The following is a 27,000-nucleotide window of genomic DNA, read 5'->3' as shown; positions in this document are numbered from 1 at the left end:
AAGTTTTAGGGAGTTAGTGAGGAATGAATCAAGTGGCTGTCACTTCTCCAGTCTTCAGATCGGTTGGGTAATGTATAAAACCTTCTTTTCTGTATTCTGTATTGAGCTGTATTAATCGTTGACTAATAATCTTCAGTTAAATGAATTCCACTTGAGCCTGTTCACTGACCTCTATTATTAGTACTATTAATGATAAAAATCTCAAACCCAGAACAGTACCTGAGAATCTCAGCTTTCATTTTTTAAATGTACGTTTCTAGCCACAGTGGCTGCAGAATAAATCCTGAAAATGTGACTCCGAAACATTTCAACACCAGAAGGAAAAATATAGCCCCCGCGCCACTATCTATATGACTTGTGATTTTTGAACACGTGGTATTGACAATACTGTAGTTCCTCCCTCCATGAGGTTGTCATCTGACTAGACAAGACAGACAGAGTGTGGGAAAGATGAAGTGGTATTGTCCTTATTGTACAGATGAGGAATAGAGGTCCTGAGAGATTAAATGACGTGACCAAGGTCCCATATGAAATCTGTACCAGAGCCAAAAACTGAATCTAGCTCTCCGGAGTGCTAGTCCTGAGCCATAAGACTACCTTTCCTTTCAGATCAACTGTTACCTAATACTGAGCAATATAAACTAATCCCATATATCAAACAATGGACTAAGAAATTAAACTGCAAAAAAAAAGCATAGATCAAAAATAGCCGGTGCCCAAAGACACTCTCAGATAGTACTGCTAAAAGCCAAATACAAATACTGAGTGGTGATAGTCACTGATTAATAATTTATCCCCATGCTCTTTTGCTGTTATATTGATGTTATGTATATTGAAATTACAGACGCCCTTTAATGGGAAAATGGAGTCAGCCAATTTATAAAGGTTGAGTCCAGGAGAAGTGAAAAACCTTTGTCAATAACAACAAGGCATGTGAAAGCTTTAGTTTATTAAAACGGGAACTTGTATTAGTGAACTCTGATCCCTCATAATGTCTCCGTTACTCTCCATCTACCCGGGTAATCGTTGATTCAATATTCGTAACATTTCAGGTAATATGGAATGATATTCTGTCTGACACTGCTTGAAAAAAGGTTAATATACTTAGGCCTGGAAGAATTTTATTTGTTTATCATTTCAATAGATGATATTGGTATTTATTTTTAAGCATTTTTTTTTCAATTGTATCTCTTTAAATTTTCAAGCTGCAGGAAATAATGTGTGTGGGGGGGGGTCAGACAACAGCACGGGTCAGACAATTATTTAACGACAGTAGATGCTGAGGGCTAGATGCACTATATCGGAGCAGCTGCATAGATGCAGCTGTGCAACTGTAGCACATCTGGTGCGGACTATGCTGATGGGAGAGGTCTCTCCCATCGGCATAATTACTCCTCCTCCATGAGAGGCAGAAATGATGTCGGCGGGAGAGTATCTTCCGCTGATATAGCGCTGGTGCGGACAGCGCTTAGGTCTCTGTAACTTATGTCACTTTGGGAGGTGGCTTTTTCATACCCCTAAGCGACGTAAGTTACAGCGACTTAAGCTGTAGTGTAGACCTGCCCTGAGGTTCGATAAAGTTAAAGCCTCATAACCATTAAAAGACAAATTGTCGACATCACATGCAAAACATACAAAGTAAATATCTTTCAATCAAACTCTAATAAGCTCTCATTTTTCACACTTTGCTTGTCTAGACATTTTGATTATTATCGATGGATATATATATTTTTTTAATCGGTTTGTGTGCATACGGTGAAATCAACTTTTACCGACGTTTACAAATAACACTCAAATCCTTCCAAGCCTAATTATACGCCTCAGACTCAATGGAAGACGGGAGTGTGGTCTAGTGAGTAGAGGTGGGCACTGGGACTCTTTGGGTTCTAATCTTGGTTCTGCTACACTCTGAGACTGTGGTGAGACTCTTGGTGTGAATAACCAAGCACTCAATCAAGATTCACGGGCGTGAATGTCACGGAAAATGGATTTCAAAGCTGCCTGGGAAAATATTTGTGAAAACTGAGTTTTTAAACTGCAGGTGTGGTTCTTCATAACAGAGGCACCTGCATGTTCAGCCAATCAGAGAACAGAAACAATGCTGTATGACTGTGTGGAGGAGGGCTAGCTCAGTGGTTTCAGCGTTGGCCTACTAAACCCAGGGTTGCAAGTTCAATCCTTAAGGGGGCCATTTAGGGTTCTGGGGCAAAAATCTGTCTGGGGAGTGGTCCTGCTTTGAGCAGGGGGTTGGACGAGGTGACCTCCTGAGGTCCCTTTCAACCCTGATATTCTATAATCAGAAGTAATCAATGAAGCTCAAATAATGAACTTTGAAAACTCAAAGAAATGGTCACTCTCAATCCATATAGTTAAATGAAAGAAAGTCATCAAGGAATTTTGATAATGAACAAACTGAAAGGAATTGCAGAAATTCCACAAACAGAAAAAGAGGCCAAGGCCTCAAACTAGCTATGGATTAATCTCATGTTTCACTACTGCAGGCCTTTGAGTACTCCCACTGGAGTGGCTTCAATGAAACTATTTATATGCATAAGTGCTTATATTTGTATGCATAATGGCTTATACGCTTTGCTAGACTGGGGGCATAATACAGCAGGTACGTTATTTGTGGCAATTTATTTACTCAGCTCTTGTTCTGACATTTTAAAAGGCCAATAGTCATGTTTTCAAAAAAGTTTAACTTTGAGATATTGGGCCACGATTCAGGCTATAACCACCAAATTGTTCTGGCTAGTGGACAATTAATGTGGGTCAGGTAGTATTTTTTTATTTGGGGTGCAACCCACAAAATTCAGTGGCCTCCCCCATGTTCAATCTCAAATCAAGCAAAATGTTGTCATCTCAGCTGACTTTTGCAGTGAGATTGCTAGAATCTGGACCTCAAACTTCAAGGAGGAGGGTGGGAACCCACATGAAGCAAAATGGAAGGCAAGACTTGCAAAAGCTGAATCTGTCGCATTTCACATGACTGTTTTGGGTATATGGGCCAGATCCTCCTGATATAAATGGGTATAGCTCTGTCAAAGATACTAGCTAACATCCGTTCCCATGTCTTTAAAAACAAATTCATTGGAAGATAAAATAAATCTATGCAGTTCCAAGGCCAGAAGGTGCCACTGTGGTCATCCAATCTGATGGCCTGTATCACACATGCCATACAGAACTTCCCCAAAACAATTCCAGTTTCAACTATAGCTCCCCCCCCCCCCCACACACACACACAAATGCCAGTGATGGAGAATCCACCACAATCTCTGGCAAAGTGTTCCAATGGTTAATTGTCTTTACTGTTAAAAATTTACGCAATGGAAAAATCGTCATTACATTCATTACAAAAGTCAGCCGGGTCTTGGGAACTCCTAAATCAAACCTACCCCACAGCACAGTTTATGCCTTTCTTACACTGAGCCAAAAGACAAGGAATTATTTAGCAATTTACCAAAAAAAAAAAAAGGGGGGGGGGAGCAACTTCCTCCACCATTTAAATACTTGTCGTTTATTGCTAGTGTAACTAGGTTTACAACCTTCCGGTATGAAGCATAGACATCTGCTCATCTCAGCACTAAACATCTGGCTATTCCAACAAAGCATATAATTATATTTAATGGATGAGAAGTGTTTGATGGATTACAGCCAAGTATCTGAATAAAACAGTTATACATAAAGACTACTTGCAGAGATTAGCTTGACAGGATAACAAGACACAGTAGAACATTCTTTTGTCTGATATTTATATTGATATCAATGGGTATTTTACATTACAGATGCCTTATAGATGTTGCAATCATTTATTTTTGTTGGTCTCTCCAGCACAGACTTTTTTTTTTTTTTTTTTTGCATCTAGGCAATCAGAGTGTGGGGATTTAGACTCATTAAGTCAACTAGCCCAGCTGACTGCCAAGGCAAGATTCTTCCCTATTGCTCATATGCTAGTGTTTTGGCTAGCCCAGTTTTAAATGTGCAAAGCAATGGCACCTGTACTATTTCTCTCGGGAGACTATCTATTGGCTAAAAGATTGCTCTATCAGGACATTTCCCCCATGCTAAAAATTGGTCTCCTTTGTAGTTAATTCATTCGGAATTGATAATGAATTGCATTTCATTAAGATAATGCTTGCTTGGTTCCAGCACTACAGACCTCTGACTTGCAATGAATCAAATGGCTTGCCATTTGTTTAGTTAATTGGCAAACAGGTCCATCTCTTGATCAACGGGTGCTATTCTCCTGCAGTAGGGCCTGCGGCTGATCTTCACTATGGGGAGATCGACAGTGCTGCAATCAATGCACCAGGGATCCATTTAGTGGGTCTAGTGAAGATCAGGGCCGGCTCCAGGCACCAGCTTGTCAAGCAGGTGCTTTGGGCGGTCACTCCGGAGAGGGGCGGCACGTCCAGCTATTCGGCGGCAATTCGGCAGATGGTCCCTCTCTCCGGCTCGGAGCAAAGGACCTTCCGCTGAATTGCCGCCACAGATCGCGATCGCGGCTTTTTTTTTTTTTTTTTTTTTTTTTGGCTGCTTGGGGCGGCCAAAACCCTGGAGCCGGCCCTGGTGAAGACCTGCTAAATCGATGGCAGAACACTCTCTGGTCAACCTCGGTATTCCAGCTCTCCAAGAAGAGTAAGGGAAGTCGACCAGGAAGCGTCTCCCATCGATGCTGCACAGTGAAGACACTGGGGTAAGTTGACCTAAGCTACGTCGACTCCAGCTATGTTATTCACAGAGCTGGAGTAGCGTAACTTAGGTTGACTTACCCCCGTAGTGAAGACAAGCAGTTGACCAAGGCCCCACATCTTCTGTGATAAGCTGGACCTGTAGGTTCTACAGGACTCCAATGTAGCTGGATGGCAATCCTGGGACACCTCAATTAAATTACCTCATGGAGGTGTTAAATGAATTGAATGCGAAAATGAATAATGCAATCAGGGTAGTCCTGCCCTATATTTATTTAATGTTGCCCCCACATTTGCAGTTTCCAGCAAGCTTCAAACGCTTGCATTGACATGGCAGAAATGCATTGGGCAAGTTGCCAGGGGCAAGCCTAGAGGTCTTGGCAGCAGGGTAAGGGATGGTTGAGGGTTTTAGGACCTGGGGAGGCATAGGAGGCTATTCGGGATTGAGGGAGAGGCATATTAGTGGAATGTTTCTACTAAAATGATCATCAGTGAAATACTTAACAACGTTGGCATTTAAAAGTCAAATTGTGCTCGAAGCCCAACAGCTCCCATCAAGCTAGATTGTGGTGGCCTTGTGCGGCCACTCCCCACTTACTTCCTGTTCAGGTTGTGACTCCGGACACAGGGAAAAAGCAGAAGCCGCTGTGCTAGGACACGCTGGACAACAAGCATTCTGGCCCGCACAAATGTTTGAGGTTTCAAAATCTGGTTTGGTTCCACCTAACCTTTCGAAATGTTTTGTGAGAAAACACCAGAGCGAGAAAGCAACCCATCCAAGAATAGCCAATAGCCCAGTGGTTAGGGCATTCACCTAGGATGTGGGAGATGCAAGTTCTTCCTGGTTCACAACAGGGACTACAGTGTGGTCTCCCACATCCCAGGTGAGTGCAATAATTGTCAGGCTCCTCTGGGGGTGTGAAGGGTGATCTGTTCCTTTAAGGGTAGTGGTGTCTAGAAGTCAGCAGCCGCATGCGGATTTCAACAAAATTCCATTTTAAAATAATCAAAACAACGAGCTTTGATAAGATCTCAAAACGCTCTGCCGGTTTCAAAAATGTCTTGATGGACCCAACAATGTCACATGGTGGGGAAGTTCAAAATTAGATGCTTTGCTTTTGTTCAGAAGAGGAACAAATCTAGAAATCATGGGAATTTGCTGTTCAATGGAAATTCCAGTTCCCTCCCAGCTCTACTTTAAACACAATGAACATGAAGATCCCATCTAAGGCATCTGTGTGTGATGAAACCCAGCTTGTTGCAGGGTCATTCAACTCCACTCAGAGCAAGTTATTCTTCCCTTGTGTGTGATAAATGGATGAGTCATCCTGTCTCTTTGGGGTACTAAGGACTGTGGTTCCCAGTGCAGGCTGGGAGACACTCACAGTGCTGATTAAATAATGAGAGTTTATATAAACCACAAGGAACCCAATGTTCTCTCAGGAATTTCAGTCTAAAACTCATTTCAGGAAAGCAGGGAGGAGTAGGTCCGAGAGACGTGTTATTTGAAAATCCTGAGCAATATCTCTCCTAGCTGGTAGCAGTATCCCAGAAGGTTCTTATCTATTCTGAAGGCCAGCCACAAGGGGGCAATGTCACACTTTCATATACTTCTTATAGCCCTATCATCTGGTCTGGTGCCTAGACTACGCACTCCACATCCATTGCTGCTTTTTTTAACATGTTTGTGTTTCCACCGTTCCTGCATTTTGTGTGCAGGTCAACCTGGGATGTGAGGGTATCCTCCAATTTTAAAATGGTTACAGGCCTTGTCCTAGAAAACACCAGTCTTTTCCCTGCTAGGAATACAAGCAGCTGCCATGTATTTAATTTAATTTTGGCAAAGTGTGCGGGGACAGTGTCTAATTTGAGTCAAGTGTTTTTTTAAAGTGTCCCTTTAACTGAGAAATTATAAGGTGGAATGGCTCCCTCCAGTCAAGCGTTGTCCTATAGCCTTTCTCGCTGCTTCTCCCGAAAGTGAGACCATGCCAAAATATTGGTACTGAACAGTTAAAAACACCAGTGTCAGACAAAACCACTAGTCTAAGTGTTTCTGTGGGTGATTAAGAGACTCGATAACTACTGAGAGTTGGTTATTCTGGACGTGGCTATATTTCCACATGCAAATCCTTGTTTATTAAAACTCATTGGCATGCAGTCCTGCCAACGTCGTCTGCCAACAGCTGAGTCAGGCTCATGTTTCCAGTCAAGAGTGTCACTTGCCAGGATCCATGATAAGTAAAAAGACTCTAAAAAGAGGATGATGAAGAAGAAAAAGGACCACCTTGGGAGGTTGTTTGGTCCAGCTGATAAGGTGCTGAACCAGGAAAACTGGGTTCTCTATTCCTGCCTCTTCCACTGACCTCTGATATGACCCTGGGCAAACCAGGGTTACTTTTATTATTTGTATTACCATAGTCCCTATGAGCCCCAGTCGCAGACCAGGATCCCATTGTGCTAGGCACTGTACAAATACCCTTGGTTGGTCTTGCCTATTAAGATTTTAAAGTAACAGTCTGTTTCTTACTATGTGTTTGTACAATGCCTAGTACTAAAGGATCCTGATCTGGTTTGGAACATTGAGACCCTACTATGATAATAATAATAATTTTGCCACAAAGATGTTTTTAAAGTACGGAATGGGTGGTGCCTAGTGGTGTGAGGTGGAGACACAGAATCAGGGCTCTTGGGTTCTAATCCCAGCTCTACCAAGGACTCACTGTAGGCTCAGGGATGCATGGTACTGAGTACTTCCTGTGAAGTGCTGAGTGTCCTCCACTCCCATTGACTTCTGTGGGATCTGAGGTGGCCCAGATTTCACTAGAGGCAGACAGCCCATTGCAGAGTCAGGCCCTATGTCACCCTGGTCAATTCTCTTAAACTATTTCTGCCTCTATAGGTTCTTCTACAATGCCTGTCATTCTATTATATCAATGCCTTCCAGGTGTATTAAAGTGGACACAAGAAGATCTCAGCATCATTCCCTCCTCTTCTCCCCCTTTTGGTATAGGGGGACCTTAGCTTAGTTTTCTACGGGGTTTTGGTGGGGCTTTGGAAGTCAAGCTAGACTGCAGGCATGCATACTACGTTTCATCGTGAAGGTGCTGCAGTTTGTGACCATCTTGCTCCCTTCTGGAAGAGAGTTCCAGTTGTGGACCAGTTGCTGAGGAAGCTCTTGTGGCTGCCATCTGAGCAGAATGGAGTTGTCCTGCGGAGTCATTTCCCTGGAGGGCTTCTTGGGTCAATCCCCGAGAGCGCTCCGCAGGTAAGGCCCCCAGACTTTGAACTTGGTGGGATCTTCTGTGAGAATTCCATGAAGCCCGTGAGGAAATATTAGCAGTCTGGGTTCAATTCCCGGCTTTGCCACAGACTTCCTGTGTGACCTTGGGCCAGTCCCACAGTCTTTCTGTGCGTTAGTTTCCACCTCTTTATAATGGAAATAATAATTGCTATTTTTCATCTGTTTTAACTATTAGAGTGTATGTTTTGGGAGCAAGGATGATCTCTCCTATGCGTTTGTACATCACCTAATGCAATGGCGCTCCAGCTCAGATCTTGGATACAAATAATGAATAGATTACAGGGCGGGTGGTTTTCTTTGATTTTTTTTATTTTTATTTCCCTGTGATTAGTGCTGGATAAGGTCTATTTGGAAGGGAAAAATTGTTTTGAAATATTTGTAATTAGTCTTTTACCGCTACAAATCAATTCCAAAGGGTTGTCACTGCCAATTCAGTCATCGTTACAATGGACTGGAAATAAATAACTCTTTATGTGCTCTGGTCTTTTGATCTGAGTGTGGCAAGAAAGATATTTATAACTTATTCCATTTAATCAATTTTTTTTAATGTACAGTGTTCATCAAAAAAGAGTCAGGCTTAGCTTCCAAACAACACTGTAAATTCAGAATCCTTAGTGGTTGTATTTGGCTATTTCTCAGGAATGACAGGACTGGCCAGGCTCATTGTTTTCTCAGCTAACATTCAGGTTTCTGATTTCAAGGATACCAGCTTCAGGCAACCTATTCTGAGAGAGTTTTGTTTGCACTACCAGCCGCTGTCAGTCATTTTTTCAGCACAAGGGGGAAGAGTTTCCCATTAAATGATGAACTCAAATTTAAATAAGTAAATACAAGTAAATCATTTTTTAAAACTCTGTATTAGGTCCTGGATCTATTTATCCCTTCATCTACCTTCAATGGAGGTTGTGGAATCCCTGTCATTGGAGATTTTTAAGAACAGGTTGGACAGACACCTGTCAGGGATGGTCTAGGTTTACTTGGTCCTGCCTCAGTGCAGGGAGCTGAACTAGATGACCTCTCGAGGTCTCTTCCAGCCTTACATTTCCATGACTTTATGATTTATGCAACATTAACCATCTATGAATCTGTTTATGTATATGCCAGCACATCATCTATCCATCCATTGGTGGTGTCATCTTTCTAACTATCTTCTTCCACCTGCACCCAATGACAGTAGCACTATGGCAAGACATGAAAGAATTCAAGCTGAAAGGATATCCTCTATAGGCTGCAGTCTCTCTCCAGACACGGGCTCACACTTTCTGAGGTAAAGTAGTTTGTGTAGTTATTGTTTTAGCACCTAGTAAATGTCGTAATCACAAATGCTTTAGCCAATCTGATGTTCCGTTTATTAATGGACTGTGGTGAACCACATACAATCTGGTGCTCCATGGACTTTTGATCAGGTCACTTGGTCCAGTGTTGAGAGGGGAGGGACCCTCTTGTGATTAAAGCACCGGACCGAAACTCCAGAAGTCTGGGTTCAATTCCAAGTTCTATCACAGACTCCGTGGGTGACCCTGAGCAAGTCCATTAGGGTACGTCTACACAGCAACTAGACATCCACAGCTGGCCTGTGCCAGCCAACTAAGGCTCGCGGGGCTCAGTCTGTGGGACTGTTTAATTGTTGTGTAGACTTCCAGGCTCAGGCTTCAGCCAAAGCTCTGGGACTCCCATCCTGCAGGGTCCTAGATCCCGGGATCCAACCCGGACCCAGCCCCACAGTCTGAGCCCCACAAGCCTGAGTAAGCTACCATGGGCCATCCATGGGCTTTTCTTTGCTGTGCAGACATACCCTTAGTCTCTCAGTGCCTCAGGTACAATGGGGAATAATAATACTTCCATTGTCTTGTCTATTCAGACTATAAACCCCTGAGGGCACAGACTGTCTCTTAGGAATTAGACTCTCAGCTCTTTGGTGCAGGGACTATTTCTTTCTTCTGTTTGTACAGTGCTTAGCACAATGGGATCCTGCTCTGTCACCCAGCGCTCCCAGGTGCTACCAAAATAAACAATGATGATTATGCGTGCATGCTAAACCTAGCAAAACAGGGCCCCAATCCTCACCGAAGGCCGCAGGCAGTACCATAAAATAAATAATTAATCAACACTAATAAAACAGAGGCAGAGAAGCACACACAGGGTGTAATCAGGCACAGACTCACCCAGAGGCACCTCCTGTTGGTCATCTCGGGAATTAGCTCACCAGTAGTCACAGTGCCCTCTGCAGGCCAGGTGTCCTGCCTGTCGTTGGCCCCCCATGTCCCTCCTGGACCCTGGTGCCCTTGTCTTGGGTGCTGCCCCCCTGGCAGTACCCCACTCTCTCTGGGTCTCCCCACCCAGGGGAACCCCCACCCGCTATCCCCACGTCGCCTCAGTCATAGCTACTGCCAGTCACCATCTAGCCCCCGCACCCTGCAGTCTATCAGCCAATCATCACAGGCAACAAGGGGATTGGACTGGCTGCCTTTACCCACCCTCAGGCTGCCCCTCTGCAAGCCCAATACCTATGTGGGCCTAGGACCAGGCCCTGCAGCCTGGGGAGTTGCTGGCCTAGGGCTTCCCAGGCCCCAAGACCTTTCCCCAGCCCTGCCCCACTCTAGGTCCCTGGGTAAGTTCCCCAGCAGCCAGGCCTGTCTCTCTCTCTCCTGTCAGAGGGAGACTCCTGAGCTTCTCGCTGCCCTGGCCTTCTTATAAGGCCTAGTTGCTCTGTTTGGGGCGTGGCCCCAGCTGCAGCTACTTCCGCCAATCAGCCAGGGTTTTGCCCCTTTACACAGCCCCAGCCCTCTGCAGGGCTTTTGCCACCCCGTCAGGGCTGGAGCGGGGTGTTCACCCCGCTACACAGGGCATAGAGTAAATATGCTTGTCCAAGCAAACTACAGCCTTGGAGATCTCCAGTCCCTCTTGTCATGCAAGACAGCTGTGGGGTTTTTTTTGTTGTTTTTAAAAGGAGCTCAGGGTTTTTCAATGGAATTCACCCAGCTTGCCAGCTCAAGTGTTACAGCTCCGTGGCTACAAGAGGGGCAAGAATTGAAACCGACTTTTCATGCCTGGGTGCTGGTGTGAGACACAGAATCATTTTGGAATTGTCAAGCTATCAAATTTATGCTGCCCTGGAAACTTGGAGACTTGTAAAAAGCTCATAAACCTAATCAAACCCAGCAAAAAGCTTCGCAGTAATACTTGGTAGCGTAGGTGCCAGGCATTTCAGGCAGCCTTCCAAAGAGGATTAGCCAGGGATGGGTGACAGAGAGTGTCACTCCTTTACCTGGAAGAACCATGTGACTGTGGAGCTGTTTGTTTAAGACAGCCCTGATTTTCCATTAGGGAGCCCTGGGGTACGTTTCCAGTTCATTCCGATTGAACAGAGGAGATGGGCCTGACAAGCTCCTCAGTGGAATGCCCTGGATGTTTGAGGGAGGGAATCCCAAGGCAGAGCGGGATTCAAATTTCATAGCTGGCTCCTGCCCCTATAAGGCAGAAAACTCAAAAGCCCAGCTCCGAGTGTCGCTGTGCTCTGCAGGGTTTCAAACACGTGTAAGTCAGGCCCGCTCCGTGTGGCATTTTGTCCCCTTTAGAAATAGCTAGGCCAGCTAGAGATTGATAGACCTGCTACAGCCCCCACTAACAGTTGGGTGTGTTGGATCAGGTAGTAGCGGCTCATGCATAAGAACATAACGTAAGACGGTCATAGTGGGTCAAACCGATGGTCCATCTAACCCAATATCCTATCTTCCAACAGTGGCCAATGCCAGGTGCTTCAGAGGGAGTGAACAGAACAGGGCCATCATCCCGTGAGCCATCCCCTGTCATAGACTCATAGACTTTAAGGTCAGAAGGGACCATTATGATCATCTAGTCTGACCTCCTGCACAACGCAGGCCACAGAATCTCACTCACCCACTCCGGTAATAAACCCCTAACCTATGTCTGAGCTGTTGAAGTCCTCAAATCATGGTTTAAAGACTTCAAGGTGCAGAGAATCCTCCAGCCAGTGACCCTTGCCCCACGCTGCAGAGGAAGGCGAAAAACCCTCAGGGCTTCTGCCAATCTGCCCTGGAGGAAAATTCCTTCCCAACGCTAAATATGGCGATCAACTAAACCCTGAGCATGTGGGCAAGACTCACCAGCCAGACACCCAGGAAAGAATTCTCTGTAGTAACTCAGATCCCACCCCATCTAACATCCCATCACAGGCCATTGGGCATATTTACCGCTAGTAGACAAAGATCAATTAATTGCCAAAATTAGGCTATCCCATCATACCATCCCACCCACATTCTGGCGTGATTTAATCGTCCCAGATTTGATCCTTCCTACTGACAACCCACCCGAGGCTGCTAGTGTTGCATACAGACTTTTGTATTTCAGGGCCATTTCTAATTCATCTCTGACAGTTCTAGAGTGTCTTTGACCCCAAAGCACTTTACAACTATGTACATACAGCACCTCAGAAAGTCAGCCACCTCTGGGGTGATGGAAGCAACCACCAAACAGTACCCACCACACTGCACAATAGTGGGAGTAGGAGAAATTATGCCCACTGGGGCAAACCTCTTAAGAAAACTGCCCTGGGACCTTCGCTTTGTATGCGGTACAAACAGCGCGTTACTTTTTCAGAACCACACATTGTGAACAGTCTGATACTGTCAAGTATCAGGGGGTAGCCGTGTTAGTCTGTATCTACAAAAACAACAAGGAGTCTGGTGGCACCTTAAAGAAGTGAGGTTTTTACCCACGAAAGCTTATGCCCAAATAAATCTGTTAGTCTTTAAGGTGCCACCAGACTCCTAGTCTGATACTGTATCTTTCCTGGACAAATAAAAGGCTCTTTCCCCATTGCAGGCATTTGAACCTGTCTCTCCAAGGAACATAGCTGTTTCCGACCTGACGTTTGCTAAACCACCCCTTCATTACTCATGGAAACGAACCTTTGGAAATGCTCAGCGTTGCATGAAAACAATCCGACATCTCTCTCCAGTCCTTCGCTGTCTGGTGGCTTGGTTAAATTGAGTCATTGCTTTCCTGGATCATCAGACTTGTCTGAGCTGCACGATCCTGAAGGTGAGTTAAGGTGGGGCTGATTTGAAGAAAATCCGATCATTTAGAAGTGCGACAACCGGGAAGTATTCAGAGCCCTGGGACCTGCCTACCTGAGAGACCCCCCCCCCCCCCGGGAGATAATGCCGCAGATGCAATCAACAGGGGATGGGATGCTGGAGCTGGCTTCCCCTCATTATAAAAGAGGGGGGGGGTCACTCAGCAGGGCATTCTCAGCAAGGGCCAGAGGATCTGGAACTTGCTCCCCACATTGGTGTGAAATAGCCAACTACTGATCACTTTCCAGGCATGCTACAAAAGGCATGTATTTGATAAGGTTCGGTGGGTTGTGAGGAAGTATATACATAGGGGCATTGCCAGCAGATCGAGGGACGTCATTATTCCCCTCTATTCGGCATTGGTGAGGCCTCATCTGGAGTATTGCATCCAGTTTGGGGCCCCACACTACAAGAAGGATGTGGAAAAATTGGAGAGAGTCCAGCGAAGGGCAACAAAAATAATTAGGGGGCTGGAGCACATGACTTATGAGGAGAGGCTGAGGGAACTGGGATTATTTAGTCTGCAGAAGGGAAGAATGAGGGGGGATTTGATAGCTGCTTTCAACTATCTGAAGGGGGGTTCCAAAGAGGCTGGAGCTCGGCTGTTCTCAGTGGTGGCAGATGACAGAACAAGGAGTAATGGTCTCAAGTTGCAGTGGGGGAGGTCTAGGCTGGATATTAGGAAACACTATTTCACTAGGAGGGTGGTGAAGCACTGGAATGGGTTACCTAGGGAGGTGGTGGAATCTCCTTCCTTAGAGGTTTTTAAGGTCAGGCTTGACGAAGCTCTGGCTGGGATGATTTAGTTGGGGATTGGTCCTGCTTTGAGCAGGGGATTGGACTAGATGACCTCCTGAGGTCCCTTCCAACCCTGATATTCTATGATTCTATGAAGTAGCTGAGAATAGGTGCCTGTGTGTGTGTGTGTGTGTGTGTGTGTGTGTGAGAGAGAGAGAGAGAGAGAGAGAGAGAGAGATGTCTTTCCATTGCTTTGATTTATGGTCTGACTGTATTAATTAGCTATCTGCACCTGATTATTTAATGCTGCAGTGCTGAGTGGTCACTACCAAGTTGAATGAATTGTTAGGGCTGCCACAGTTTTTCTTCATTGGTAGCTTTTCTTAGCTGCTTAAATCTCTCTAAATAAATAGATAACATTATTTCAAACAAATAATGGCCACACTGGTGTGGGAAGAATTCCCCTGGAGTTCCTGCTGTCTCGATCAATATTCCCAAAGTCTGATGGGATTGGATGACTCAAAATGTACTCACCCCTGAATTCTTTGGATAACTCTTCTCTAAATAGTATCGCCAGGGCACCATGCAATAGATGAGCTCTGACCAGGAATCAAAGTAGCCAGTCCCTGTCTTGAAGAGCTTACAGGTTAAAACAAACTGGAGACCAAAGCAATATTGCTCTATGTAATAATCTCGCGCTCTAAAAGAGCTCTCATCAGCAGAGATCAAAGCACTTTACCAAGCAGATTAGTGTCATTGTCCCCATTTTAGAGGTGGAGAAACTGAGGCACCAAGAGGGAAAGTGACTTGCCCAAGGTCACCCAGCAGGCCAGTGCCAGGGCCAGGAATAAAAGCTTGGTCTTCCGAGTCCCAGTCCAGTGCCCTATCTGTAAGGTCACTCTGCCTAGCTGCCGTCCTCCCATTAACATGTCAGAAACTGCAGTCAGGCTGTGGTATCCCCAAGGAAGCAGGAAGGCTCAGACTGCAGTAGAAAGATTTATTTCCCTGTTACATCAATGGATGAGCCTGGATTCCACATCTTACTAAGGGTGTGCAAAAACTGTATCTGTCTACATGTCTCTCTCTAGCCAGCTCCTGGTAGATCCCTGCCCACAAGATAGTGCTATGCCACATGGCTTCTGGAACCTGAATCATCCATACAAAATATTGTGCTTTCTAAACTTCTGGCTGTTGTGTAGCAATCAGCCCTTTCTGCATCACTCTGTGGTCCACGCTGCATCTTAGCTGTTGAGGCCAGTGCTACAGGAGTCCTGTTAAACCCTGACTAAGGAAAGCATCCATATGGAAGTCTGCAAATGCCACCTGTGTTTGTACTTAGACCGGTAAACAAATAATCTGATTTTCCCACTCACCTACGGCATAGTAACGCCACTGATTTCAGTGTCACTGCTCCTGGTTTACACCCATGTGGAAGTGCCGGAGAATCAGGCCTCTCTTTTTCCTCTTGCGGTTGCTTGGCAGAGTGTATTCCCCATCCCAGAGAGACATTGCTCTGATGGGTCCCAGTGAGGTTGGGAATGGCTTTCCTTTTTCTGCTGTCCTCGTTTCAACAGGAAAGTGCTTTGAGAAGCACAATGCATAGCACAAAAGAGAGGGAGGAAAAGATTTCCGAAGCCAAACCGCATTACACTCAGGCGGCGTGAGCACCACAGAGCCTGCGTCAAGAACAGCCTGGCCTTGAGGGACTAGCAAACATTCAGAGGCTCTGAGGATTCAAAGTTATGAGCAACATCTGCGTAGGAATAGATTGTCTTCTTCCTGTACGTCACCTCTTTCTATTAGCTTAGATATCAGGACGCACAGCTGGGAAACCTCATTTATAAAGAAGGAGAAAATACAGACGATAGAAACAAAGAACGTGGTGGGGGAGCCAGGAATAGCCAGGCAATATTAAGCTCCATTTATACTAAACTTGTCTGACAAAAGATGAGCAGGAGATAAAGCGTCTATAGATTTGCAAGCAACTTCCCCACTGTTTCAGGTGCAATGCTACTGGCATCAACAGATGCGTTTCCTCAAAGGGATGTGAATTCTGTCTCCTCGTGCAGTCATACGCGGGATGTGCAGCAGAAGCAGAATGGGACTGGGAGGGGATGGATGGTCCTGCAGTTCACATTCCGATCTAGCAGTCAGGGCTCTACTCTGTATGGCCCAGGGCAAGTCACTTTAGGCCAGATGTTAGCTCTTCAGCCACTGGTTATTTGGGGGGAAGCTTTACAAGGGTGCAAGTCGACGTTTGTGCGCAATGCCCGGGGATCCAAAGTGGAGCACAGCCACCCTGACATCTTTTCCAAAGGTGCCTTAGACAATCTGGATTCCGGCCCGGCCACTGCCTCAGTTTACCTTCTCTCTCTCATTACACAGCCCATCTGGCACTTTCCCAAGACTGCTGCACCCCTGGGGGTGGTTCGTTCCCATAAGATAACACTCAAACCCAGCCACCCCTCTTCTCCAGGCTCACTTGGGGCGTTCAGTGTATAATTGGGCTTTAGCATCCACTCAGCCCTCCCTCTAGGCTCAGAAGTCTTCCCAGTCCTTTATCAGAGTTCCCACTGCTTCTAGCACACCCTCTGAGCTCACAGTCCTTTGCGGTCCCCCTAGCTGGGGCTTCTCTCCCAGCAAGTCCCTCGCCCAGCCTTATATCTCAATAGGCACCTGCTCCATGCAGGTCCCTCTGCCTGGGAGCACCAGAGCATCATCTGTCCTCTCCTCAGCTGGCTCCCTCCCACCCCTCCCAGGCTCAGGCTGCCCTTATATTCCCGACCCTGCTCCCACCACACGAGCACTAGTGTCATGCCCCTCACCTGAGGGAGTGGGCTAAGTTTGACACAGAGGCGGCTGAGTCCCATCCACAGGCGCTGACTTTTATTTTTGCCGGTGGGTGCTCTGACCTGAGGCCCTGCCCCAACTCCGCCCCTTGCCCTGAGGCCCTGCCCTTGCTCCGCCTCCTCCCACCCCTACACTTGCGGTGGCATTTAGGGTACATGTAGCTGTCTGGTGCAATGAAAAGCAAGCTGCCACATGCAGCGGTGAAAGGCTCTGACAGGGGGAGGCAGCGGGGAAGGGTTCAGGCAGAGGGGAGGCAGTAGGACACTACCCTATTAAAAACATCAGAGTAGACATAGGGGGAACTGCTTGGGTGAGTAGAGAGCCATGGGATACATACCCTAAGATTCTGCCATGTCTCCACTCTATTCGCCTAAGCAGTGTCCCACTGTCTGCGCGGCTATTTAGATCCCTGCTAGCTGGGTGTGCAGTGTCCATACTGTACATGCCGCCACAAGTGTCGACCTACCCTAAAATGTGTGTTGATTCTTCACTTTTCAGGTGTGTGCATTGCTGGTGATACAGGTGTTACCATAAATGAAATGTAAAGCTTTGGGTGTTCAACGAATTGAACGACCAAACGTAACTGAATTTCATTTCTCTTTCTGTTTGGTTGTAGTTTCAGCTTTGTTTTATCCTTTTGAGAGGGACTTGAGGTTTCAAGACGAACCTCGCTGGTTCATATTATGTGGATTTTTCCTCTATTTGTAACTGCTGACACGGGTTAGTTTTTATATATATTTATTTTATTGTGCTTTAAGAATTAACTCCTCCTCCTCCAAGCTTTATAGACTTTAGAGGTCCTTGATTCATAATTTTCTCCTATTTCTTTCGGTCGAGGGCATATTTTTGTCATTTATGATAATTCACATTACATAAGAACATAAGAATGGCCGTACTGGGTCAAACCAAAGGTCCATCTAGCCCAGTATCCTGTCTACCAACAGTGGCCAATGCTAGGTGCCCCAGAGGGAATGAACATAACAGGTAATGATCAAGTGATCTCTCTCCTGCCATCCATCTCCACCCTCTGATAAACAGGCTAGGGATACCATTCCTTACCCATCCTGGCTAATAGCCATTAATGGACTTAACCTCCATTAATTTATCCAGTTCTCTTTTAAACGCTATTATAGTCCTAGGCTTCACAACCTCCTCAGGCAAGGAGTTCCACTGGTTGACTGTGCACTGTGTGAAGAAATTTCCACTACATGCATCCAAAGAAGTGGGTATTCACCCACAAAAGCTCATGCTCCTATATGTCTGTTAGTCTATAAGGTGCCACAGGACTCTTTGTTGCTTTTACAGATCCAGACTAACACGGCTACCCGCTGAGAAAGAGGTCTTTAAGAGGTCATTAAGAGGTGTTAGGTCTTCCTTAATATTATCCTTCCATGTTCTCCTTAATTAGCCACAAGGTTGGGCACTATATAATTTTTCTTACAGGAGATTCTTAGGATGATGGAAGACAGAACAGCTAACTTCAGGCCTTGCCCATTTTATTTTTTTTATATTCCCCCCGTAGATGGAAAAGTGTTGCCCTTCCTGCAGAAAAAAAAAGAGAGGATTTAAAGGCTGTATTTGAAAAAGTCAGAATCCCATATTTTTATAAGCATGAACAATTTATTCAACGTATTTGCATATAGAGACATAATGCAAAGCTTATGCCAGTGAGAGAAAAGCCATCAGATTATGCTGCCATATAATCAAGTAATCATTTTTTCCAGAGCCAGTTTGTCGCCACAAAATGCGTGACTGACAGATGAAAAGGAACATTCCTTCTTTGCTCCAAAAGGACTAAAAAACTGAGGGGAACCCATTGGCTAAAATGAGGCCTGTTATTTACGGATTTTATTATTATGATGATTATTATTATTATTTTGGTGAGAGTAGAGTTTCTGGTTCCTTTTGTTAAACTTCACAAACAATGAGGCACCCGTAATTCACATTTAGGGCAATTGCTTTCCAGTTAGAAGGCTAATTAGCAACATTACGGGTGGCAAGTTTCACTGTGTTCCTTACAATTGCTACCGTTAGGGCCCAATCCAAAACTTAGTGCAAAGACAACTCCCCTTCACTTCAGCGGATCAAAGCCTTCTGGTGCACTTCTTTCATGGAGTGAAACAAAGACCGACATCTTTTAACTTAGCTGCCAAAAGTTAAGCACCTATGTCGGCACCACTATGAAAACCCTGTCGCTCCAAGTCTCAGAGGCTGGGTCAGCTGACTTGGATTCATAGGGCTTGGGGTGCGGGGCTGTAACATTACAGGGTAGGCGTTCGGGCTCAGGCTGAAGCTTTGGCTTCGAGAACATGCCGCCCTCTCGCGGGGTCGCAGGCTCAAACGTCTATACCGCAGTTTTATTGCCGGGCAGCCTGAGCCCTGCAAGCCCGAGTCAGCTGATCTGGGCCAGCCACGGCCACGCTGTAGACTTTTATCACAGTGTCGATGTAGTGTAAGGGTCTGAGCTTACCCCATGTGGTTCATGTGCCCACTGTGAGGGGACATGCCACCAGCAAGCCTAGGGAGGATCCCTGTGGTCAGGCAGTGCCAATCAGGTGCACCTGTAGAGCATGCTCTACCGGGAGAAGGGGAGCTTATAAAGGTGAAGCTGACCACAGAACTCAGGGCTGGGGTGGGGTGGGGGGATGTTTGCCCAAAAGTAAAGACTTCTAGAGACTGCAGAGAGCCCAGTAGCCCAGGGATCCCAGCCCGAGGCAGTGACTAGCCTCCCCTGCCCCATCTTATTTATGGCAACCAGACACTGCAGCCCTGAGAAGGGGTGTGGCCATCTGCTTGCCTTCAGTGCCCTGTAGCTAAGCCTGAGGAACAGTCAGGGACTGGAGGTAATTAAACCAAGAAAGGACCCCTGGAGTGAGCTCAGGTCCCACAGGGAACAGTGAGCTTGCCCCCAGGGGACCCAGCGGCGGGAGACATAAAGAGAAGAAGGCCAAGCCCGGTTTGAGCCATGGCTGACTACAGGGAGACCCCTGCCTTCAAACAGAGCTCCACCAGTTTAACCGGGGCTCTGTGGCGCCTCAGGGATCTGCCCCCATGGATGTTTTATTGCAGGATCAGCTCGAAATCCATACTTGGTTGCCTAAATGTGTGGCCTGGGGCATTCCCCCTACCCCGACAATAATTCATAAGCCCCAGCCTCACTTGAACCATGACTGACCCTTCCTCATTACTTCACCTCATTCCCCATTTTAAGTGAAGGTTAATGTTACAGACACAACGCTCACCAGTCTCACTGATTTCATGTGAATTTTCCTGGGATGATGATAGTTCCTAGCCCTTATCATGTGCTTTTCATCCCTATGCCTCAAAGTGCTTTACAAAGGAGGTCAGTATCATTATCCCCATTTTACAGGTGGGGAAACTGAGGCACGGGGCAGGGACGTGACTTACCCAAGGTCACCCCACAGGCCAGTGGCAGAGCTGGGAATAGAGCTCAGATCTTTTGAGTTTCAGAGCCCTACACACCGGACAACACTGCCTAAGGAAAGAGTGAAAACTGCATTAAAAAATAAGGAAGAATCTTGAGATTTGGCATAATGAATCATTTAAAAAAATAATACTCTGCACTCATGTAGCCCGTTCTATATGGAGATCTCACACCACTTCATAAATATTGATCTAGTTCCATCATAGTCTATGGGAATTTTTCCTTTGGCTTCAGTGCGATTTGGAATAAACCCTTTAAAGTGTGGGGTTTTAAAAAATCTTTTCCTCTGACTCCTTGCAGCTCTGCTCCTTCCCAGATCACACCAGCTGCTGGATTGCACGTGCTCAACGAAAGTCCATCGAAATCCCTGTGCAATTTGTGCAATGAATTAAAATGGTACTCTTTGGTTAAGGGGAAGTGGCTCCCTGAATGTTATTGTATATGCTGCTGAGGGAGGGATGGACAGGAAAGGGCTATCAGGAGGAAGCACACTTGTTACATCAGGAAGTGCAGGGTGTTCCTTTAAGCAGGAGTTCACAGCACTGAGGCCTGGTCTACACTACGGGTTTAGGTCGACTTTAGCAGCGTTAAACCGAATTAAGCCTGGACACGTCCACACAACAAGGCCCTTTCTTTCGACTTAAAGGGCCCTTTAAACCGGTTTCTTTACACCACCTCCGACGAGGGGATTAGCGATAAAACCGGCCTTTGCGGGTCGGAATTGGGGTAGTGTGGACGGAATTCGATGTTATTGGCCTCCGGGAGCTATCCCACAGTGCTTCATTGTGACCGCTCTGGACAGCGCTCTCAACTCAGATGCACTGACCAGGTAGACAGGAAAAGACCCGCGAAGGTTTGAATTTCATTTCCTGTTTGCCCAGCGTGGAGAGCACAGGTGACCACGCAGAGCTCATCAGCACAGGTAACCGTCATGGAGTCCTCCCAGGATCGCAAAAGAGCTCCAGCATGGACCGAACGGGAGGTACGAGATCTGCTCGCCATATGGGGAGATGAAGCAGTGATAGCTGAACTCCGTAGCAGTAAAAGAAATGGAAAAGTATTAGAAAAGATCTCCAAGGCCATGAAGGACCGAGGCCATAACAGGGACACACAGCAGTGCCGCGTGAAAATTAAGGAGCTACGGCAAGCCTACCACAAAGCCAGAGAAGCAAACGGAAGGTCCGGGGCAGAGCCGCAAACTTGCCGCTACTACGCGGAGCTGCATGCGATCCTAGGGGGTGCAGCCACCACTACCCCAACCGTGTGCTATGACTCTCTCACTGGAGAAACACACAGGGAAGACGGTTCGGGGAACGAGGAAGATGACGATGGAGGTACTGTAGGTAGCTCACAGCAGCAAGGAAGCGGAGAAACCGGTTTCCCCAACAGCCAGGATATGTTTGTGACACTGGACCTGGAACCAGTAACCCCCGAACTCACCCAAGACCCTCAGGGCACACAGGAGACCTCTGGTGAGTGTAACTTTGTAAATATTTGTAAACATTACAAAAAAAAAGCAAGCAAGTCTGTTAACGTGTATGGGGATGGAGCGGAAATCCTCCAGGGACATCTCCAGAAAGCTCTCCTGGTTGAAATGGGGTGATTTTATTAAGGGGGACATTCAGAGGCGCCCGTTCCTGCTATTCGGACCAGAAATGTTCCCCGCTGTTAACCACGCGGTGGGGGGGAGGGGTGAAGTGATCATCCCAGAGAATCGTGTGTGTGTGTGTGTGTGGGGGGGGGTTTACTTGTGTTTGTGCCGCATGTTAACCGGGAAACCGCAGCCCCCTCCTTTTACATTGAAACCCCATTTTAAATGGACAACCCAATTCATCCTTGAGATGGGAAATGCGCTGCTGTTTGCAACCTTTCCCGCATGTTAAGAAGGTTAAATTATCCAAAACACTGTGGCCTACGATGGCTGCCTGCAAGCCGAAATATGCGACCTTGTAATGAAAGAGTGTACCCATTGTTCCCTAAAATGTGTCTTTTTTAACCACCTCTCCCTTCTCCTCCACCAGCTGCAAATGTTTCTCCTTCGCAGAGGCTCGTGAACATTAGAAAGAGAAAACGTAAGACGAGGGACGAGATGTTCACGGAGCTGCAGATGTCCTCCCACGCTGATTGACTGCCTCCACGCATTCTGCTGTGCTCTATGTCGGAGATGAGAAAAGCCCAACATGAACGAGAGGAGAGGTGGCGGGCTGAAGACGATAGGTGGCGTCAGCTTGCAGACAGACGGCAAGAGGCAATGCTCCGTCTGCTGGAGCATCAAAGTGATATGCTCGAGCGTATGGTTGAGTTGCAGGAAAGGCAGCAGGAGCAGAGACCGCCGCTACAGCCCCTGTGTAACCAACAGCCCTCCTCCCCAAGTTCCATAGCCTCGTCACCCAGACGCCCAAGAACACGGTGGGGGGGGCCTCCGTCCACCCAGTCACTCCACCCCAGATGATCGCCCAAGCATCAGAAGGCTGGGCTTCAATAAGAGTTAAAGTTTTAAAATGCAGTGTGTCCTTTTCCATCCCTCCTCCCCCACCCATCCCTGCTACCTTGGCAATTATCCCCCTACCTCTGTAAGGAACTAATAAAGAATGCATGAATGTGAAAAAACAATGACTTTATTGCCTCTGCAAGCGGGAGGGGAGGGGAGGGTGGGGTGGGGTGGTTGGTTTACAGGGAAGTAGAGTGAACCGGGTCGGGGGGGGGGGTTGGAGGGTTCATCAAGGAGAAACAAACAGAAGTTTCACACAGTAGCCTGGCCAGTCACAAAACTCGTTTTCAAAGCTTCTCTGATGCGCACCGCGCCCTGCTGTGCTCCTCTAACCGCCCTGGTGTCTGGCTGCGCGTAATCAGCGGCCAGGCGAGTTGCCTCAACCTCCCACCCCGCCATAAATGTCTCCCCCTTACTCTCACAGATATTGTGGAGCGCACAGCAAGCAGCAATAACAATGGGGATATTCTTTTCGCTGAGGTCTGAGCGAGTCAGTAAGCTGCGCCAGCCCGCTTTTAAACGTCCAAATGCACATTCCACCACCATTCGGCACTTGCTCAGCCTGTAGTTGAACAGGTCCTGACTCCTGTCCAGGCTGCCTGTGTACGGCTTCATGAGCCATGGCATTAAGGGGTAGGCTGGGTCCCCAAGGATCACGATAGGCATTTCAACATCCCCAATGGTCACTTTCTGGTCCGGGAAGAAAGTCCCTTCCTCCAGCTTTCGAAACAGAGCAGAGTTCCTGAAGACGCGAGCATCATGTACCTTTCCCGGCCATCCCACGTTGATGTTGGTGAAACGTCCCTTGTGATCCACCAGGGCTTGCAGCAGCATTGAAAAGTACCCCTTGCGGTTTATGTAGTCGGTGGCTTGGTGCTCCGGTGACAAGATAGGGATATGGGTTCCGTCTATGGCCCTGCCACAGTTTGGGAATCCCATTTCAGCAAAACCATCCACTATTGACTGCACGTTGCCCAGAGTCACTACCCTTGCTATCACCAGGTCTTTCATTGCCCTGGCAAATTGGATCACAGCAGCCCCCACAGTAGATTTGCCCACTCCAAATTGATTCCCGACTGACCGGTAGCTGTCTGGCGTTGCAAGCTTCCACAGGGCTATTGCCACTCGCTTCTCAACTGTGAGGGCTGCTCTCATCTTGGTATCCTGGCGTTTCAGGGCAGGGGAAAGCAAGTCACAAAGTTCCATGAAAGTGCCCTTACGCATGCGAAAGTTTCGCAGCCACTGGGAATCGTCCCATACCTGCAGCACGATGCGGTCCCACCAGTCTGTGCTTGTTTCCCGGGCCCAGAATCGGCGTTCCACGGTATCAACCTGCCCCAGTAACACCATGATTTCCACATTGCTGGGGCCTGTGCCTTGTGAGAGGTCTATGGCCATGTCAATTTCCTCATCACTCTCGTCGCTGCGCTGCAATCGCCTCCTCGCCTGGTCCGGGTTTCGCCTTGGCATGTTCTGGCTCTGCATGTACTCCAGGACAATGCGCGTGGTGTTCATAGTGCTCATAATTGCCGCGGTGATCTGAGCGGGCTCCATGATCCCAGTGCTAGCTATGGCGCCTGGTCAGAAAAAAGGCGCGAAAGTAGTATCTGATGAACCAGGAGAAGGAGGGCGGGAGGGAGGGAGGGCCGAGTGACGACATGGCGTACAGGTACAGGAACAGGGAGAAACACAAACAACTGTCACACAGAATGGTCCCCCCAAAGATTAAACTGGAAACCCTGGGCTTAGCAGGCCGTTGATTTCACGGAGGAAGGGGAAGCAAATGAACACAGAACAAATCTATTTTTTACATCTTAAGGTGGCAGCCGACGCTGCAGCATGAGTGACAGCCATACCAGTATGACGATGATGGGTACCAATCATAATATGCCATCATCTGCCAAAAGGCAAGGGGCTGCTGCTGTGTAGCAATGCAGCCCCACGTCTGCCAGCCCCACGTCCGCCAGCACCCAGCATCGCCCTCGGCCTCTTCTGGGTGCTTAGCAGACAATATTGGGCAATTGGCAGAAAATAGTATATTATGACTGGTAACCGTCATCATCGAAACAGTAGCATGTCTGCCCAGGTGGCCATGATTGACAGCCATACCAGTACGACGACGACGGGTACCAGTCATAATATACCATCGCCTGCAAGGGGCTGGTGCAATGCAGCACTACGGCTGCCAGCCCCACGGCTATCACTCATGCTACACCGTCTACCGCCAAAAGGCAGTTAGCAGCTGCTGCTGTGTAGCAATGCAGTCCCACGTCTGCCGGCACCCAGAGGACATATGGTGACGGTGAGCTCAGCTGAGCTGAGCGGGCTCCATGCTTGCCGTGGTATGTTGTCTGCACAGGTAACCCAGGTAAAAAGGCGCGAATCTATTGTCTGCCGTTGCTGTGACGAGGGGGGAGGGGCCTGACGACATGTACCCAGAACCGCCCGCGACACTGTTTTGCATCATCCGGGCATTGGGATCTCAACCCAGAATTCAAAGAAAAGGCGAACCGCTTCTCGGCTCGAGCTGTGGCGCAAACGTAGTATCTGACGGCCTAGGGGAAGGAGGGAGGGGGGCCGAGTGACGACATGGCGTACAGGCACAGGGAATTAAAATAAAGAACGGTGGCTGTGCATCAGGGAGAGACACAAACAACTGTCACAGACTGGTCCCCCCCAAAGATTAAACTGAAAACCCTGGGTTTAGCAGGCCGTTGATTTGACGGAGGGAGGGGGAAGCAAATGAATACAGAGAAAATCTATTTTTTACATCTTAAGACGACGGTGCAGCGTGACTGATAGCCCTCGGCATCTTTCTGGGTGCTTGGCAGCAAATACTGGGCGGTGTATGACGATGGTCTTCAGGCCTATTGTACGAGCTGCTGCTCAGGGAAGACTCTGCTAACGTGCGATGACCCGACTTGTAATAGGCCGGCTAACAGTCATAATACACCATTTACTGCCAAAAGGCAAGCCCCACGGCTGCCAGCACCCAGATCGCCGATGAAGGCTACCAGTCTACTGCACCGTCTACCGCCAAAAGGCAGTTAGCAGCTGCTGCTGTGTAGCAATGCAGTCCCACGTCTGCCGGCACCCAGAGGACATATGGTGATGGTGAGCTCAGCTGTGCTGAGCGGGCTCCATGTTGTCTGCACAGGTAACCCAGGTAACCCAGATAAAAAGGCGCGAATCTATTGTCTGCCGTTGCTGTGACGGGGGAGGGAGGGGCCTGACGACATGTACCCAGAACCGCCCGCGACACTGTTTTGCATCATCCGGGCATTGGGATCTCAACCCAGAATTCCAAGGGGCGGCAGAGACTGCGGGAACTGTGGGATAGCTGTGGGATAGCTACCCATAGTGCAATGCTCCGGAAGTCGACGCTAGCCTCGTACTGTGGACGCGGTCTGCCGACTAGAGCACCTAGAGCATTTTATTGTGTGGACATACACAATCGGCTGTATACAACCGATTTCAATAAAACCGGCTTCTATAAATTCGAACTAATTTCGTAGTGTAGACATACCCTGATACTCTTGTTTCTGGAGAACCACATGTTAACCATCTGTCTGCTGCCAACTAGCTCAGGTGCTATAGAAGATCTCTGAATAGAATCATAGAATCATAGAAGATTAGGGTTGGAAATGACCTCAGGAGGTCATCTAGTCCAATCCCAAAGCACGACCAACACCAATTAAATAGAAGCATCCCTACCAGTTAGAGGCATGTGCATACAGACCACATACCTCTTGAGAATAATAAACTGATTGCAGAACTTCACTGAGCACAGTAGACAATTCTATAAGGAAGAATCATGCGGGACAATGCAGAATGGTCCACTGATATCCAATTAACTATTGTTCAGTCGTTTTCTATGCATCAGTGGTAGGGGTGCCACCAATGTTATACCATATATCTTGATACATCAATGAATGTGTGCTTTATATTGTAGACTTTCCCCTCTAAAGTAGTTATTTTTAAAGACATCTTTGCATTAATGCAAGATAATTCTGTGTGCGTGATGGTGATGTATTTGATAGAAAAAATAATATGCTACTTTGGAAGTTAGCAAGAGAGGCTGGTTTTCTTTCCTCACAGTGAACAAAAATGTAGTCAAGTAATTAGTTCCTAGCATCCCTTGTCTATCCAGTATTACCTGGCAATTATAACAGAAAGAGGAAAATAATGAAGAAAGGAATAAACGGGTTTTAAAAAACCATAATAATGAATTCAGATTGAAGGCCAGAATTCAACCTTGATTAAAAAATAAATTCTAAAGTGCGTCTGACTCATCGCAGCAACACTCAAAGACTTTTAACACCCAACATTTCTGCACCCACTTAAATACCAACCAATATTGTGTGTAAGCCGTCTGAGACCATGAC

At 47.2% G+C, this 27,000-nt stretch overlaps 1 long non-coding RNA gene across 1 annotated transcript in view; it reads right to left on the bottom strand.

Moving 5' to 3' along the window:
* Positions 1-15,527, bottom strand: part of LOC117885174 — a 41,590-nt gene extending 26,063 nt beyond the window's left edge. The window contains exons 1-2 of the long non-coding RNA XR_004647733.1: positions 15,203-15,527; positions 12,924-13,072 (exon numbers count right to left, since the gene is read on the bottom strand). This is a non-coding gene — a long non-coding RNA (uncharacterized LOC117885174). The remainder of the gene's footprint in view (positions 1-12,923; positions 13,073-15,202) is intronic.
* Between the last annotated feature and the right edge of the window lie 11,473 nt (positions 15,528-27,000).

Source organism: Trachemys scripta, chromosome 11, assembly GCF_013100865.1.
Source record: "Trachemys scripta elegans isolate TJP31775 chromosome 11, CAS_Tse_1.0, whole genome shotgun sequence".
NCBI classification, from domain to species: Eukaryota; Metazoa; Chordata; order Testudines; family Emydidae; genus Trachemys; species Trachemys scripta.
Note: the sequence above shows the minus strand (reverse complement) of the source record. Positions and strands in the feature narration are given on the sequence as shown.